The sequence below is a fragment of the Toxotes jaculatrix genome, chromosome 19 (assembly GCF_017976425.1).
Source record: "Toxotes jaculatrix isolate fToxJac2 chromosome 19, fToxJac2.pri, whole genome shotgun sequence".
NCBI lineage: Eukaryota > Metazoa > Chordata > Actinopteri > Toxotidae > Toxotes > Toxotes jaculatrix.
In genome coordinates this window covers 1,832,757-1,849,769 of record NC_054412.1, presented here as the reverse complement: position 1 = coordinate 1,849,769, position 17,013 = coordinate 1,832,757, and positions in this window count along the sequence as shown.

Sequence of the window (17,013 nt, the reverse complement as noted above, 5' to 3'; positions counted from 1 at the left end):
TTTACGTTTGCTATTTTGGCAGCTGGGAAAAAAAATCTGCTGAAATGCTTCCTTAGTCATCCTCACTAATTGGACTGTAGGTAGCTTGTAAATGCAAAACTTTCGTTGTTCGGAGCCAGATTTCTGGTGTTAAATTGTTAAATGTGTTCCTCGCAGTTTTTGTGCCGTTTGTTGTTCCTGAAATACAGAAACTGTTCGCCCCCACACAAAAAGTACAACTAGACTGAGACATTTTGATATGTTATCTAAAATATGAGTTTACAACACTCACACATTACCTGGAGCTGAGACATTTGTTTACTGGCGTCATCGGAAGCTGTTTAATGACGATGTCCACCATATAGTCGTGTGATCTCGAGTCTCTCGGGCTCCCGTCCATCTGGGTGTCCTCCAGGTGGCCATGTTGGCAGCTTCCCATCGTCCAGACTGTTCATCACAGCCGAGGTAGATGGTGCCAGTCCAGAGTCGCTGCCAAAAGCACACTTCTCTCTCCTCTCTTAAAAATATCAAAAAGTTCTGCGCTATTTAAAGCCCTGAATAACATATGGTTACTGATCAGATCGTCCTGCAGTGGATGGTTTTAGTTTTGTCTCCTTCTCCAGTGTTTACTTCAGTTAACAGTAAAGTTAGTTATGTCATATGTTAGTGGTATTTACATCGAAGTCAACTCATGAGGAAACTTAAATCTCCACTAATTATTATACTCCCAGTATTTTTTTTTGTTTTTAAGTCTTTGTAATGTGAATGTGCAGCTCTACCGAAGCCTTTTAGCCTCTTTTAAGTCACTGTGATATCTTTTTTTGGCATATTTTTTGGATGCTTTGAGGTGTAAAGGATCCAAAATGCCTCAAACTAACTACTTCATATGAAAAGAACAATGTTCTTCAGATTCTGTGTCTAAATTCTAACTAAAGTCTGGTTTATTTTCACCTTCAGCAGCGGATGTACTGGTTATCTTTGTGATTTATTATCCCAACAATAAACACACTCCTCTTAGATGGAGTGTGTGCAAACTGCCCTGCTGGCTGTGTCAACACCTGTCGAGTCGTAGGACAACGTGCGGTGTGTGTGTGTGTGTGTGTGTGTGTGTGTGTGTGGACGTAGAGTTGAAAGATTTACTTCTGGACTTTCAGGGAAAAGACAGCATCAATTTAAATTGCACACAAACACACACAGGCTATAAAAGAAACCTGTTTATGCCCCTTTCTTACGGACATCAGCTGAGCTGATGGTCCCCCCCCCACACAGACGTACTTTTCCTCCACTTTCCTTTTAATCTTAATAAGGTTTTTTTTTTGTTGTTGTTGTTTTTAATGATCCAGAACCGATTCTTAAAATCCGGATTGATCCTTTCATTTGCACCTTTGTGCCTCTGTGCTAAATGTTTTACACAGGCAGTGGTCTGGGCCGCACTGTGCGTAAAATGTCTTTACAATGTGCACAAGTAGATACTTAGATCTGAGTTTACCTCAATTAACGACACTGAAACTAAAAACCAGTGAGATCTGTTGGTAGGATGATTATCTGTGTGTGTGTCACTGCCTCTGGATGGATAATAATCGTTCAACATGAGAACAGATGACGACTCTGCAGCCATGAGTGGAGCAGGAAGAGGGTGAGAGAGGAAAGGCATGGATGTGGGGGAGAGAAGCTGATGGCATTTATAATCCGTGTGACACACAAGGTGGACTCCTGCGTGTGAGCGCGTGTGTATGTGTGTGCGTGTTATTCATAGCCCTGATTGGCGTCATCAGCTCTGAGCAACCCGCTGCTGTTTCAGAGAGTCACGCTGCGATGCAACATGTTAACCATCAGCACGCGTCATGGACAACACCCAACTACACACTGAGCTGTGGCACTGTGTGTGTGTGTGTGTGTGTGTATAGACGTCCTTTTATATCAGCTGTGCTGCAAACACGAGATTTCAACAACCAACACAAATCTGTGAATACACGAGAATAATTAGTGAAACGGGACAATTTGTCTTTAGATCGTGAACCAAAAATCACAAGACTGCTTACATTTAATGGCACCAGCTGTTTATCTCGATTCAGCCCCTGACAGTTGCATCAGAAATGTTCACTCATTTGCTTTTTTCTTTTGCTGTTTTTCTGGAAATTCGGTTAAAACTTGCCGTGTATTTGGATGGAACTCTGACTGTCATTTTCTTCATTTTCTTCTCAGGATGCTCTGACCCTTCATGGTTTCTGTGTTGGTGATATAGCAGTTAAAACTTTCTTTCAACAGAAAGTAAAATAAAATAAAAACTCTCTTATATAACCTCCTCCTTTTCTTCTGTAAGATTCTCTGTAAGCTGCAGAAAAACGTATTATTTTCTTATTATTAATTTTCTCTCAACTGATGCCAGATATGCTGTTGCCAAGTGTGTCCCAACGTGTTCAAAGCGTCACAGCAGGAACTCCCAGAGTCACCGAGCCCCATAAAAACCAAATGAAAACACTGTAAAGCTGCTACAAGGAGCGATTCAGAAAGGAGGCGTGTTTCTGGTTTTGGTGTAATTGCATCATTTAAAACCATTGGTGGGAGGGCTTGAATGCTTGGTAGTGTTACTTTAACCCATTCATAAAGCACTTTATGTGTGGTTAGCTGATGAGCTTACTGGAAACACTTTGGCAGAACAGCCACTCAGTGTTCACACGTCCAGAGAAAAGAGCAAAAGGACGCCACTGTCTTTTTGAGAGTTCTGTTCATTTGTGATTGGACGCTTTGAGTCCTCTGTGTGGACTGAGCTACAGAAGTGTTGCATTCTAGTCCTATATAATGCTTAGTGTCTTTTAAATACACTTTAAATTTGTTGTCTCTCAGCTCAGGCCGAGATGTTCAGGGTGATGCCATCAGGGTTATTTCCTCTGCAAAGATCCTCCTGAACTTTATTACATTATACAGCTGGGAAATGAGAGGTTGACCAACCTTGCTGGGTAAAACTGGAGTGGCCCGTTCACCAAGGCTTGGCACAAAAAGCATTTGTGCAGGAGGAGGCTCAGGTAGCTCTGCTGGCTCATTGTATGCTGGAAAAGTAACTCCACAGTAGGTCTGGGAAGGAGCCTGACTCAGTGTGGTCAGGTGTTGGCTGTTCAACAGCCATGTGCAGTAGACAGTGAGGAGAAAGCACGTTGCCATCAGAGTGCAGTCATTTTTTTTTTTACAGAAAGAGTAGGAGGAGGACAGCTTTTATTTGTGTGTTACCTGCCTGGACATTAGCCTTTGCAGTCCAGTTTGGGACTGACCACTTTCCCCTCTCTGCGGTTGGTTTGTTGAAATGTTGTCAGTCTGACCGTGTTGAGTTGTGTTCCTCTGTTCTGCGTCAGTATGAGCTGTAAACCCTGAAACCCAGAATGTTCGACAGCTGAAAAGTTCTCTGTGGGTCGGAGGAATCTGTGGCGATGTCCGGTTCAGGTTGAGGTTTTGATGTTGTGGTGGCACCTGTGGGAACCAGTATCTGAGCCCTGACACACACACACAGCCAGGTAGCCGTAATGTTCCTGCCCACAGGCAAAATGAGACACAATCCAGTATCATTCCCTTTGTTCCATATTCATTATGTTCACTGCAGAGTAGGAACATAGTCTCTAACTCGTGTCTATGAGGGACAGACTGTGTGTGTCTGTCAGACCACATGATTTTCCCTCCTCAGTCCTGTGCGTTAATCAAAAAGCTGCTCAGGGTAAATAAGTGGAACAGTCCCAGTGCTCGACCTGCAGCCTGCTGAGGTTTGTCAGGGTTCACTGGGACAAACCTGATTAATGTTGATTAGAGCCTTGTGTGCTTCGTGTAAATACAGGGCTGAGCTCAATGTCTGGTTGATTTCATTTCATTTCCAAACAGTGAAAAAATAAATTGGATCAAATGTACAGTATTAAAGTTGCAATCAGATGATGGTAGAAAAATGCACATTCAGGAGCTCAGAGGAAAAATAAATAAATCAGTCAGACATTGAATAGAATTATCTAGAAGAATGTAGGTTTGGTTTTTTTGTCTGTTTTTATTTTACATTTGGGGAATTTTACTGTTTTTACTTTAAATGTCTAATTTTACTGCCTGGTTTCTTATTATTGTCGTCCTGTTGAAAACCATGTAAAGCACTTTGTAAGTTTGTTTTGTAAAAAGCTTCATAAATAGTTATTAGTGTACCTGATAGAAAAGAACAGAACAGAAGACCAGACTTTCTCTGGTTCTCCAATAAAAATGCCAGATCTCAGTTCAATCTGTGTGTTTTAAACATCAGATTTTTTAAGATCGAGCCTCAGAAACTGTGCAGATCCGGTCATGACCAGAACACGTGAATCACAGTAGCTAGAGAGAGTTTACACCTGTCACAGGTAACGATCTAAATTTGGATCATTTGGCTTTTGTTACATGGACACTGGGGGTGGTGGAAAAAATCAATTATTGATTAATCGCGATTATATTATGGACGATTATGAGTAGATTATTAAATTTCCAAAGATCGGTTTTTTTAATAACTGTAAAACAGCTGTGACTCCTCCTGTTACTGGCTGTCATACAGGATTTAACCGCAAGGCGGAGCTGTTGACTAACAGTCATAACAAAACACCCCGTAACAGAACCAACGAGCGAGCTTATTATGCTAGCCAAGGGGGGAAGTTGTAGGTTTCAGCAGTGATCACTTCCGCGTTCAAAAAGCTCAAAATAATCTTACATTAATTAGAGCGTGGTTACGTTGAGTGACAGCTCCATATACTGGCAGGAGGGGGGGATTTTGTTGTACCACAACCGTTTTAGCTTAAAATTCTTACATAAATTAGAGCATGGTTACGTTGAGTGTTAGCTGGCAGTTAGCTCTTAGCATCGGCTGGGCTAGGCGGCTACATCCAGAGGCCTCCGGCTGCCTCCAGCGGTTGTCAGGGCTGCAGTGTCCGTGTTTGTTTGCCAATCTTCGTAAAGGTTTTTGTGACAGTATGGCTTGTTGTAGTGTAGACTGTACTAACCGACCGTCGAAGGAGTCTGTGTTGCAGTTTTTTCGGTAAGTAAATTTCTCATTATTTTACCTGGATGTTTGCGCTGATTAGCATGTATTAGCATATTGCCGCTGGCTTATGACTTAATTGCCGATTTATTGTCGCTGCACTAGCTAATGTTAGGAACGCTGTTGCGGTGTGTTCCGTGCTCTCAGAGTCCGTTTATTGTGGACAGAGCAGCTCCGTCAGTAAGCGGCTGCTGTTGTTTGTGTGCTGCTGTAACTGTAAGTGGATAGTGGATGGAGGCAGCGGTGAAAGCCGGTAAATATTAAACATTGCTCCGAACTCAGTGGGTGGGTTAGCGGCCGGCTAACACCGGCTGACCCGTAGAGTAACCGCCTCTCCGCCAAATATGGAAAGTGCACTCCCACTAAAATCCAAGATGGCGCAGCTCCAATGCCCATGGTTTGGTCACAAAACCGACTCCCCGAAACCAATGGGTGACGTCACGGGTGCTACGTCCATGTCTTGTACAGCGTATGATGCTAGCGAGACGAGAGGCGCGTGACATGGACGAAGAAAAACCATTAACCGGCAACCAACCAATCCATCAATGCATCCAGCTCCATCTGGGCTAAAAGCGAGCGTGTGGATGCGTTTTGGTTTTCATGGCCGGAGTTCTAAACACGTTGACAGGACGTACGTTGTCTGCAAACTTTGCCGCACTAAGCTAAAGTACTGTGGCAATACTAGCAACATGAGGGCTCCGGGTTCGAACCCCGGTCTGGGCTCCTCTCTGTGGAGTTTGTGGAGGTTGTGTGTGTGTTAGCTATAATACTACACAGTACTGAATGTGCTTTGAGATGTTTCTCAATAAGTTGAGTAATTCAGCAGCTGACTTTTTTTTAATGGTGCAATACGTTTATGGTGTATTTTAGGTTTCTGTTGTCAAATGGAAACTCAATAATCTATTGGTAATCGAATCAAGACCTCAATAATCGTAATCGTTGGCTTATTGTCGGTCACAGAACCATATAATGGGCACAGTACTGCCATCAGCTGGTGTGACGCAGAGTCAGGTGTGGTGTGTGTTGGTATATTGTTTTTGTTTTAGGTCACACTTGTGTAGTACCTGGCTTTTGTTTTTTGTTTTGGGACATTTTTACTTCCTGTTGTGACCATTTGCTTTATTTTGGAGAAAACCTGATTCTCTTCCTCCGTGGAGGGGTGCTGTTAATCATGATGGCAGTAACGCAGTTTGTCCACTGGGTGGCGCTGCTGCAAAGGGATCAGAAATGAGCAGCAGCTGAGTGTTTCCTCTGCACGTCGTCTCATCACTCCCAGTTTTATTTGTTGTACAGACTCAGTTGGATGAAACCAGAGAGCAGATTTAAGGATTTAAGGCTCGTTTTTCTTTCTGCTTCTTTAACAGGAAGCTCGTGTTTCCATTTAATGATTTATTGCTTCAGACTTGGATTGAAACCTTCAGCCAGTCTGTCCAGTCTCCCACCGTTCAGTGCCTTGCTTAACAGCACTCTGGTGATAGCTGCTGAGATGTTACTGCTCCATTGTGTTGCCAACTGATTCATCAATAATAGACTCATAGTTCAAACTGGCATTATTAATTTAAACCTGAACACTTTTAATGTTATTAACTGTATTAATTTGTCTTTTTTTTTTTTTAGCTTAGAGGAAAACAGATTTCACCAGACATATTTACATATTTTTTACTGGTTCAAATGACGGTTGAATTTGGTTTAATATTTTTACACAAACTTGAATTTGTGTAAATTTGAGACATAGATTAAATTTCTAGGCATCAAAAAGTGGACGGTGTTTTCTCGAAGCAAGAGCTCCAATTAACAAGAAAACCAAAACAAGTCACTCTCTAGTCATCCAACTCAGTTAGAAATCCAGAAATTAAAAAAAAAAATTCAGAACTAAGTCGTAACAGATCTACAAGATGAAAATAATTTTATATCAAAAACAAAGAAAAGTCAAACACAAAATACAAAGAAGTCAAATATTTTACAGTAAATGCAGGAACATGATAATAAATAATACAGTTTCATATAAAAATAAAAACTAATATAACTAATACAAAAACGTTTAATCGCAGTGTTTTTCATGTTGACTCCATGTTTGTCAAAATGTCTTTGTTTTGTCCCTGATCAGTTTGGATTTAATGATTCTGATGAGTGTTTCAGCTGAATGTTACTTCACAGGTGAGCTCACAGTCTGCTCTGATGTTCCAGCCTGAAATGTCTTCCAGTCCCTCGGCCATCTGCAGATCTCTTCAGGCTTCTGTAATGTGTCCAGTCTTTGTTAAACCCTAAGGATAACTGGCGTCTCCTGGTGGTGAGCTGGTAGAGCTCTGCACTGGTCTCTGAGGACTGGAGGACTCTGCAACAACAAAATAACAACAATAAACAAAACTAGAGAAAAACATCCATCTGCAGGTCCAGTATTATCCTCCAGGTTTAGCTTTTTGCAGATGACTTGGTGCCTGCTGATGTGTCGACCAATGAAAAACAGAAACACCAAAGTTGAGGTAATTTAGAAAGTTAGTTTGTCCCACTCAGGACACATCCCATCCTTCAAAGATGTTTAGATTACATTTAAGTTAAACACGACATTTTATTGCTAAGTTTCATATTAACAGGAAAGTTCTCGTGTTTTAATGAGATGCTTTATTTTTCAGGTTACGACATTTTTGACCAACTTTTTACTTGACTGTTAAACGTTTTTTTACCCTAGAAATAGTGGTTTGAAAAAATGTCCTGACGTGCTTTTTATTTTTCTTTTCTAACTTAAAACTTTAGGTCACCAGTGAGGTAACTCCACTCACTGATGGAAGACCCTCAGATGTGGCTGAAATCTCCAGAAAAAGCTCGTAAGTCGACGTAATAAAACTGCAAAACGTTAAAATGAACATGTAAAGTGAATAAAAAAAAACAACCTGAAAAAAATCCTTTGTCGACGCATCTTCTGTTCAGTCACCTCCACTTGATCCTGTCGGCCGACTGCTTCTCGATGGAGTTGATGCCGTCCCGGATGCCCGTGATGTCGCACACTGACTGCCTGCAGGTATGCAGGCTCGTCATCACCTGCCTGAAGTCCAGCGAGCCCCCCGGAGCCGTCAGAAACATCTCCTGGAAACGCTGCGTCAGTATCCACGGGGGTCAGTCTGAATACAGGAGGACACTCGGTTACAGAAGGGTCCGTGTATCTTTTGGTATTTGAATTTTCCTTCAAACGCTGATATTAAAAAGAGCACTTATTTGACTTTCCTTTTAAAATACAAAAAATTGAAATACGAAGCATTTACTTTTTTGTGGGTCTGAAGGGAGTCCTCGAAATTTAAAAATTACTTAGATTTTCTTTCTCTACTTAGCGTAACAAAATACAAAATCACAAAGAGGCAGAAATGAAAAAGGACCGTGTTTCTCGTGTCCAGAGACCGGTTGTTCTTATTGTTTTCTTATTTTATTTAATGGAGACCTGCTGCCTGCTACCGGCTGCAGGAAAACCAAAGTCAAATTCCTTGTTTGTACATATAAATTTGGCCAATAAAACTGATTCTGATTGAAGTCTTCAATGCATAAAGCCATGGAGTCAGACTGAAAGTGAACCCCTGGCAATTTGTGATCATTTCAAACACCTGTTCTGTTTTGGACTGCTATTCAGATGTTACTGCTGCTTTATGAGGGCAGTCACCGCAGGTCCCTCCTACCACTTCACCCATTAGTCCCAGAGTCAGTGAAGGTGCTTCTGGTGAGGATAGAGCGCCATCCTGTGGGAGTGAGGGACACACCGCGCCTGTTGTGTGTTGTCAGAGCTCTTCGTGGTAAGTGGATTAAAAAAAAAAAAACCAAGGGCCATTTCAAAGGTGGTTTGTGTGCTGATGCTTCCTGTTTGTGTTTCTCTTGCAGGATGGCAGAGCTTCTTTGGAGGGCCATGAGACACCAGGTGAGACATTGCCTATTGGTTAATATTGTTTAGTGTTTCTACACATATGCATGCATTAATTTGTGTGTGTGTGTGTCTGAGTGTGTCTGAGTGTGTGTGTGTCTGAGTGTGCCAGTGTGGGAAGTGCAGGCCTGTCTTCAGCTCAGTTTAGTTGGGCTTTGTTCTGTGTCCAGGTGCATTGGAGTTTGGGTCTGGCTGAGTATTGTCAGGGCTCAGTTGTGGATGGATTCAGTGCGTGTGAAAAGCATTGGGGTCGGTGTAGGTTTAGAGTGTTTATGGTTGTGTCAGTGTCGTCTGTAGGTGGAAGCATATATGCAGTTGTGATCCAGACACAACTGTGTATACGTGGAAGCCTTTGAGCTGGAAGTGCTGGCTGAAGTGTGTAGCTGAGTGTTGTCAGGCTTAGTTGTGGTTGTCAGTGTAGGTTTTGTGTGTGTGTGTGTGTGTTTTAGATGTAGTTGGCTCTTGATGTAGAGGCTGTCAAGAGTTGTATATTGTTGATGGAGCTGTGTGGCTCGGTGTTTAGGTGCTGCACTTGAGCCTGTAGGTATGAGTCTGTGTGTGGCTGCGTTTAGCAGGTTGATGAAGATTGACTCTGACCTCCTCCATGACCTTCATGCCAAAGTGGAGCTCAGGTAGGTCTCCTGCTGCATCTGGAGGTTTTGCAAAATGTTTAAAGATGCAAGGTTAGACTTTCTCTCTCTTCCTGTGGCTCATGTTTAGTTTCTTTGTGCATTGTGCAGGATGAAGCAGCTGATCAAGAGGACCACGAGAGACAAGGTAAGAGCAAGCATGTAGGTCAACATCGCTCCGTCTTTTGTTTTTTTTATGTTTAGGGGTTCATTTGTGTCTCACTGTCTCTGTTTTCAATTCAGGAAGCATCGGGTCAGACGCAGTTGGTTTGTGTATCCTGGGCCATGAGGAGGAAGAATTGCATCTAGGGTTGTGGAGGGTGTTTGCAAATTAAAGGCTTGATTTGTACACAATGGCAGTTGGGTACCTAAATACCTGAGGCATTGGACTTTGTTTATAGTCATCTGTGAGGACTGCCAGAGTGCAAATGTAGTTGTAATAATTTGAGTTTTATGTCAGTTTTTAGACAGTTAATATGGAGATGAAATAGTGCAGGCTGTGCTGTGTGGATGCCAGATTCTTAGGCTTTAAACTGTGAGGTGTTAGATGTAACACTTAGACTTGGTAGAGTTTTAAAAACTTTGTTCTTTTTTCATTTGTTGAAAAAGACCACACCAAAGATTTTTGTTGTTTGTGCAATAAAGTGGATTTGTATTTGCGTTGTGTGTTTTGTCTCAAGCTTGACATGTGCCAAATAGAGGGAAGAGAGAAAAAATTTTTTTGACCTCAAAATGTCATAAAAAAACGTCATAGTATAGTAAGGCGTTTTTTTCGGTCAAAAAAAGTCAAAATTTTTTTGGACCTCAAAATGTCATAAAAAACGTCTTAGTATAATAAGGCGTCAAAATCGACCAAAAAAACTCAACATTTTTTTGGACCTCAAAATGTCATAAAAACGTCATAGTATAGTAAGGCGTCAAAATCGGCCAAAAAAAGTCAAAATTTTTTTGGACCTCAAAATGTCATAAAAAACGTCATAGTATAGTAAGGCGTCAAAATCGGCCAAAAAAAGTCAAAATTTTTTTTGACCTCAAAATGTCATTAAAAACGTCATAGTATAGTAAGGCGTTTTTTTCGGCCAAAAAAAGTCAAAATTTTTTTGGACCTCAGAATGTCATAAAAAACGTCATAGTATAGTAAGGCGTCAAAATCGGCCAAAAAAAGTCAAAATTTTTTTGGACCTCAAAATGTCATAAAAAACGTCATAGTATAGTAAGGCGTTTTTTTCGGTCAAAAAAAGTCAAAATTTTTTTGGACCTCAAAATGTCATGAAAAACGTCATAGTATAGTAAGGCGTCAAAAAATGCCAAAAAAAGTCAAAAATTTTTTTGACCTCAAAATGTCATAAAAAGCGTCATAGTATAGTAAGGCGTTTTTTTCGGCCAAAAAAAGTCAAAAAATTTTTTGACCTCAAAATGTCATAAAAAACGTCATAGTATAGTAAGGCGGTTTTTTCGGCCAAAAAAAGTCAAAATTTTTTTGGACCTCAAAATGTCATAAAAAACGTCATAGTATAGTAAGGCGTCAAAATCGGCCAAAAAAAGTCAAAATTTTTTTGGACCTCAAAATGTCATAAAAAACGTCATAGTATAGTAAGGCGTCAAAATCGGCCAAAAAAAGTCAAAATTTTTTTGGACCTCAAAATGTCATAAAAAACGTCATAGTATAGTAAGGCGTTTTTTTCGGCCAAAAAAAGTCAAAAAATTTTTTGACCTCAAAATGTCATAAAAAACGTCATAGTATAGTAAGGCGTTTTTTTCGACCAAAAAAAGTCAAAAAATTTTTTGACCTCAAAATGTCATAAAAAACGTCATAGTATAGTAAGGCGTCAAAATCGGCCAAAAAAAGTCAAAATTTTTTTGGACCTCAAAATGTCATAAAAAACGTCATAGTATAGTAAGGCGTCAAAATCGGCCAAAAAAAGTTAAAATTTTTTTGGACCTCAGAATGTCATAAAAAACGTCATAGTATAGTAAGGCGTCAAAATCGGCCAAAAAAAGTCAAAATTTTTTTGGACCTCAAAATGTCATAAAAAACGTCATAGTATAGTAAGGCGTTTTTTTCGGCCAAAAAAAGTCAAAATTTTTTTGGACCTCAAAATGTCATAAAAAACGTCAGAGTATAGTAAGGCGTTTTTTTCGGCCCAAAAAAGTCAAAATTTTTTTGGACCTCAAAATGTCATAAAAAACGTCATAGTATAGTAAGGCGTTTTTTTTGGCCAAAAAAAGTCAAAATTTTTTTGGACCTCAAAATGTCATAAAAAACGTCAGAGTATAGTAAGGCGTTTTTTTCGGTCAAAAAAAGTCAAAATTTTTTTTGACCTCAAAAAATGCCAAAAAAAGTCAACATTTTTTTTGACCTCAAAATGTCATAAAAAACGTCATAGTATAGTAAGGCGTTTTTTTCGGCCAAAAAAGGTCAAAATTTTTTTGGACCTCAAAATGTCATAAAAAACGTCATAGTATAGTAAGGCGTTTTTTTCGGCCAAAAAAAGTCAAAATTTTTTTGGACCTCAAAATGTCATAAAAAACGTCGTAGTATAGTAAGGCGTTTTTTTCGGTCAAAAAAAGTCAAAATTTTTTTGGACCTCAAAATGTCATAAAAAACGTCATAGTATAGTAAGGCGTCAAAAAATGCCAAAAAAAGTCAACATTTTTTTTGACCTCAAAATGTCATAAAAAACGTCATAGTATAGTAAGGCTTTTTTTCAGTCAAAAAAAGTCAAAATTTTTTTGGACCTCAAAATGTCATAAAAAACGTCATAGTATAGTAAGGCGTTTTTTTCGGTCAAAAAAAGTCAAAATTTTTTTGGACCTCAAAATGTCATAAAAAACGTCATAGTATAGTAAGGCGTCAAAAAATGCCAAAAAAAGTCAACATTTTTTTTGACCTCAAAATGTCATAAAAAACGTCATAGTATAGTAAGGCGTTTTTTTCAGTCAAAAAAAGTCAAAATTTTTTTGGACCTCAAAATGTCATAAAAAACGACATAGTATAGTAAGGCGTTTTTTTCGGTCAAAAAAAGTCAAAATTTTTTTGGACCTCAAAATGTCATAAAAAACGACATAGTATAGTACGGCGTTTTTTTCGGCCAAAAAAAGTCAAAATTTTTTTGGACCTTAAAATGTCATAAAAAACGTCATAGTATAGTAAGGCGTTTTTTTCGGTCAAAAAAAGTCAAAATTTTTTTGGACCTCAAAATGTCATAAAAAACGTCATAGTATAGTAAGGCGTTTTTTTCGGCCAAAAAAAGTCAAAATTTTTTTGGACCTCAAAATGTCATAAAAAACGTCATAGTATAGTAAGGCGTTTTTTTCGGTCAAAAAAAGTCAAAATTTTTTTGGACCTCAAAATGTCATAAAAAACGTCATAGTATAGTAAGGCGTTTTTTTCGGCCAAAAAAAGTCAAAATTTTTTTGGACCTCAAAATGTCATAAAAAACGTCATAGTATAGTAAGGCGTTTTTTTCGGCCAAAAAAAGTCAAAATTTTTTTGGACCTCAAAATGTCATAAAAAACGACATAGTATAGTAAGGCGTTTTTTTCGGCCAAAAAAAGTCAAAATTTTTTTGGACCTCAAAATGTCATAAAAAACGTCATAGTATAGTAAGGCGTTTTTTTCGGCCAAAAAAAGTCAAAATTTTTTTGGACCTCAAAATGTCATAAAAAACGTCATAGTATAGTAAGGCGTTTTTTTCGGTCAAAAAAAGTCAAAATTTTTTTGGACCTCAAAATGTCATAAAAAACATCATAGTATAGTAAGGCGTTTTTTTCGGCCAAAAAAAGTCAAAATTTTTTTGGACCTCAAAATGTCATAAAAAACGTCATAGTATAGTAAGGCGTTTTTTTCGGTCAAAAAAAGTCAAAATTTTTTTGGACCTCAAAATGTCATAAAAAACGTCATAGTATAGTAAGGCGTTTTTTTCGGTCAAAAAATGTCAAAAGTTTTTTGGACCTCAAAATGTCATAAAAAACGTCATAGTATAGTAAGGCGTTTTTTTTCTGTCAAAAAAAGTCAAAATTTTTTTGGACCTCAAAATGTCATAAAAAACGTCATAGTATAGTAAGGCGTTTTTTTCGGCCAAAAAAAGTCAAAATTTTTTTGGACCTCAAAATGTCATAAAAAACGTCAGAGTATAGTAAGGCGTCAAAATCGGCCAAAAAAAGTCAAAATTTTTTTGGACCTCAAAATGTCATAAAAAACGTCATAGTATAGTAAGGCGTTTTTTTCGGCCAAAAAAAGTCAAAATTTTTTTGGACCTCAAAATGTCATAAAAAACGTCATAGTATAGTAAGGCGTCAAAATTGGCCAAAAAAAGTCAAAATTTTTTTGGACCTCAAAATGTCATAAAAAACGTCATAGTATAGTAAGGCGTCAAAATCGGCCAAAAAAAGTCAAAATTTTTTTGGACCTCAAAATGTCATAAAAAACGTCATAGTATAGTAAGGCGTTTTTTTCGGCCAAAAAAAGTCAAAATTTTTTTGGACCTCAAAATGTCATAAAAAACGTCATAGTATAGTAAGGCGTCAAAATCGGCCAAAAAAAGTCAAAATTTTTTTGGACCTCAAAATGTCATAAAAAACGTCATAGTATAGTAAGGCGTCAAAATCGGCCAAAAAAAGTCAAAATTTTTTTGGACCTCAAAATGTCATAAAAAACGTCATAGTATAGTAAGGCGTTTTTTTCGGTCAAAAAAAGTCAAAATTTTTTTGGACCTCAAAATGTCATAAAAAACGTCATAGTATAGTAAGGCGTTTTTTTCGGTCAAAAAAAGTCAAAATTTTTTTGGACCTCAAAATGTCATGAAAAACGTCATAGTATAGTAAGGCGTCAAAATCGGCCAAAAAAAGTCAAAATTTTTTTTGACCTCAAAATGTCATGAAAAACGTCATAGTATAGTAAGGCGTTTTTTTCAGCCAAAAAAAGTCAAAATTTTTTTGGACCTCAAAATGTCATAAAAAACGTCATAGTATAGTAAGTCGTCAAAATCGGCCAAAAAAAGTCAAAATTTTTTTGGACCTCAAAATGTCATAAAAAACGTCATAGTATAGTAAGGCGTTTTTTTCGGCCCAAAAAAGTCAAAATTTTTTTGGACCTCAAAATGTCATAAAAAACGTCATAGTATAGTAAGGCGTTTTTTTCGGCCAAAAAAAGTCAAAATTTTTTTGGACCTCAAAATGTCATAAAAAACGTCATAGTATAGTAAGGCGTCAAAATCGGCCAAAAAAAGTCAAAATTTTTTTTGACCTCAAAATGTCATAAAAAACGTCATAGTATAGTAAGGCGTCAAAATTGGCCAAAAAAAGTCAAAATTTTTTTGGACCTCAAAATGTCATAAAAAACGTCATAGTATAGTAAGGCGTCAAAATCGGCCAAAAAAAGTCAAAATTTTTTTGGACCTCAAAATGTCATAAAAAACGTCATAGTATAGTAAGGCGTTTTTTTCGGCCAAAAAAAGTCAAAATTTTTTTGGACCTCAAAATGTCATAAAAAACGTCATAGTATAGTAAGGCGTCAAAATCGGCCAAAAAAAGTCAAAAATTTTTTGGACCTCAAAATGTCATAAAAAACGTCATAGTATAGTAAGGCGTTTTTTTCGGCCCAAAAAAGTCAAAATTTTTTTGGACCTCAAAATGTCATAAAAAACGTCATAGTATAGTAAGTCGTCAAAATCGGCCAAAAAAAGTCAAAATTTTTTTGGACCTCAAAATGTCATAAAAAACGTCATAGTATAGTAAGGCGTTTTTTTCGGTCAAAAAAAGTCAACATTTTTTTGGACCTCAAAATGTCATAAAAAACGTCATAGTATAGTAAGGCGTTTTTTTCGGTCAAAAAAAGTCAAAATTTTTTTGGACCTCAAAATGTCATGAAAAACGTCATAGTATAGTAAGGCGTCAAAATCGGCCAAAAAAAGTCAAAATTTTTTTTGACCTCAAAATGTCATGAAAAACGTCATAGTATAGTAAGGCGTCAAAATCGGCCAAAAAAAGTCAAAATTTTTTTTGACCTCAAAATGTCATGAAAAACGTCATAGTATAGTAAGGCGTTTTTTTCGGCCCAAAAAAGTCAAAATTTTTTTGGACCTCAAAATGTCATAAAAAACGTCATAGTATAGTAAGGCGTTTTTTTCGGCCAAAAAAAGTCAAAATTTTTTTGGACCTCAAAATGTCATAAAAAACGTCAGAGTATAGTAAGGCGTCAAAATCGGCCAAAAAAAGTCAAAATTTTTTTGGACCTCAAAATGTCATAAAAAACGTCATAGTATAGTAAGGCGTTTTTTTCGGCCAAAAAAAGTCAAAATTTTTTTGGACCTCAAAATGTCATAAAAAACGTCATAGTATAGTAAGGCGTCAAAATCGGCCAAAAAAAGTCAAAATTTTTTTGGACCTCAAAATGTCATAAAAAACGTCATAGTATAGTAAGGCGTTTTTTTCGGCCAAAAAAAGTCAAAATTTTTTTGGACCTCAAAATGTCATAAAAAACGTCATAGTATAGTAAGGCGTCAAAATCGGCCAAAAAAAGTCAAAATTTTTTTGGACCTCAAAATGTCATAAAAAACGTCATAGTATAGTAAGGCGTTTTTTTCAGCCAAAAAAAGTCAAAATTTTTTTGGACCTCAAAATGTCATAAAAAACGTCATAGTATAGTAAGACGTCAAAATCGGCCAAAAAAAGTCAAAATTTTTTGGGACCTCAAAATGTCATAAAAAACGTCATAGTATAGTAAGGCGTTTTTTTCGGTCAAAAAAAGTCAAAATTTTTTTGGACCTCAAAATGTCATAAAAAACGTCATAGTATAGTAAGACGTCAAAATCGGTCAAAAAAAGTCAAAATTTTTTTGGACCTCAAAATGTCATAAAAAACGTCATAGTATAGTAAGGCGTTTTTTTCGGTCAAAAAAAGTCAAAATTTTTTTGGACCTCAAAATGTCATGAAAAACGTCATAGTATAGTAAGGCGTCAAAATCGGCCAAAAAAAGTCAAAATTTTTTTTGACCTCAAAATGTCATGAAAAACGTCATAGTATAGTAAGGCGTTTTTTTCGGCCCAAAAAAGTCAAAATTTTTTTGGACCTCAAAATGTCATAAAAAACGTCATAGTATAGTAAGGCGTTTTTTTCGGCCAAAAAAAGTCAAAATTTTTTTGGACCTCAAAATGTCATAAAAAACGTCAGAGTATAGTAAGGCGTCAAAATCGGCCAAAAAAAGTCAAAATTTTTTTGGACCTCAAAATGTCATAAAAAACGTCATAGTATAGTAAGGCGTTTTTTTCGGCCAAAAAAAGTCAAAATTTTTTTGGACCTCAAAATGTCATAAAAAACGTCAGAGTATAGTAAGGCGTTTTTTTCGGCCAAAAAAAGTCAAAATTTTTTTGGACCTCAAAATGTCATAAAAAACGACATAGTATAGTAAGGCGTTTTTTTCGGCCAAAAAAAGTCAAAATTTTTTTGGACCTCAAAATGTCATAAAAAAC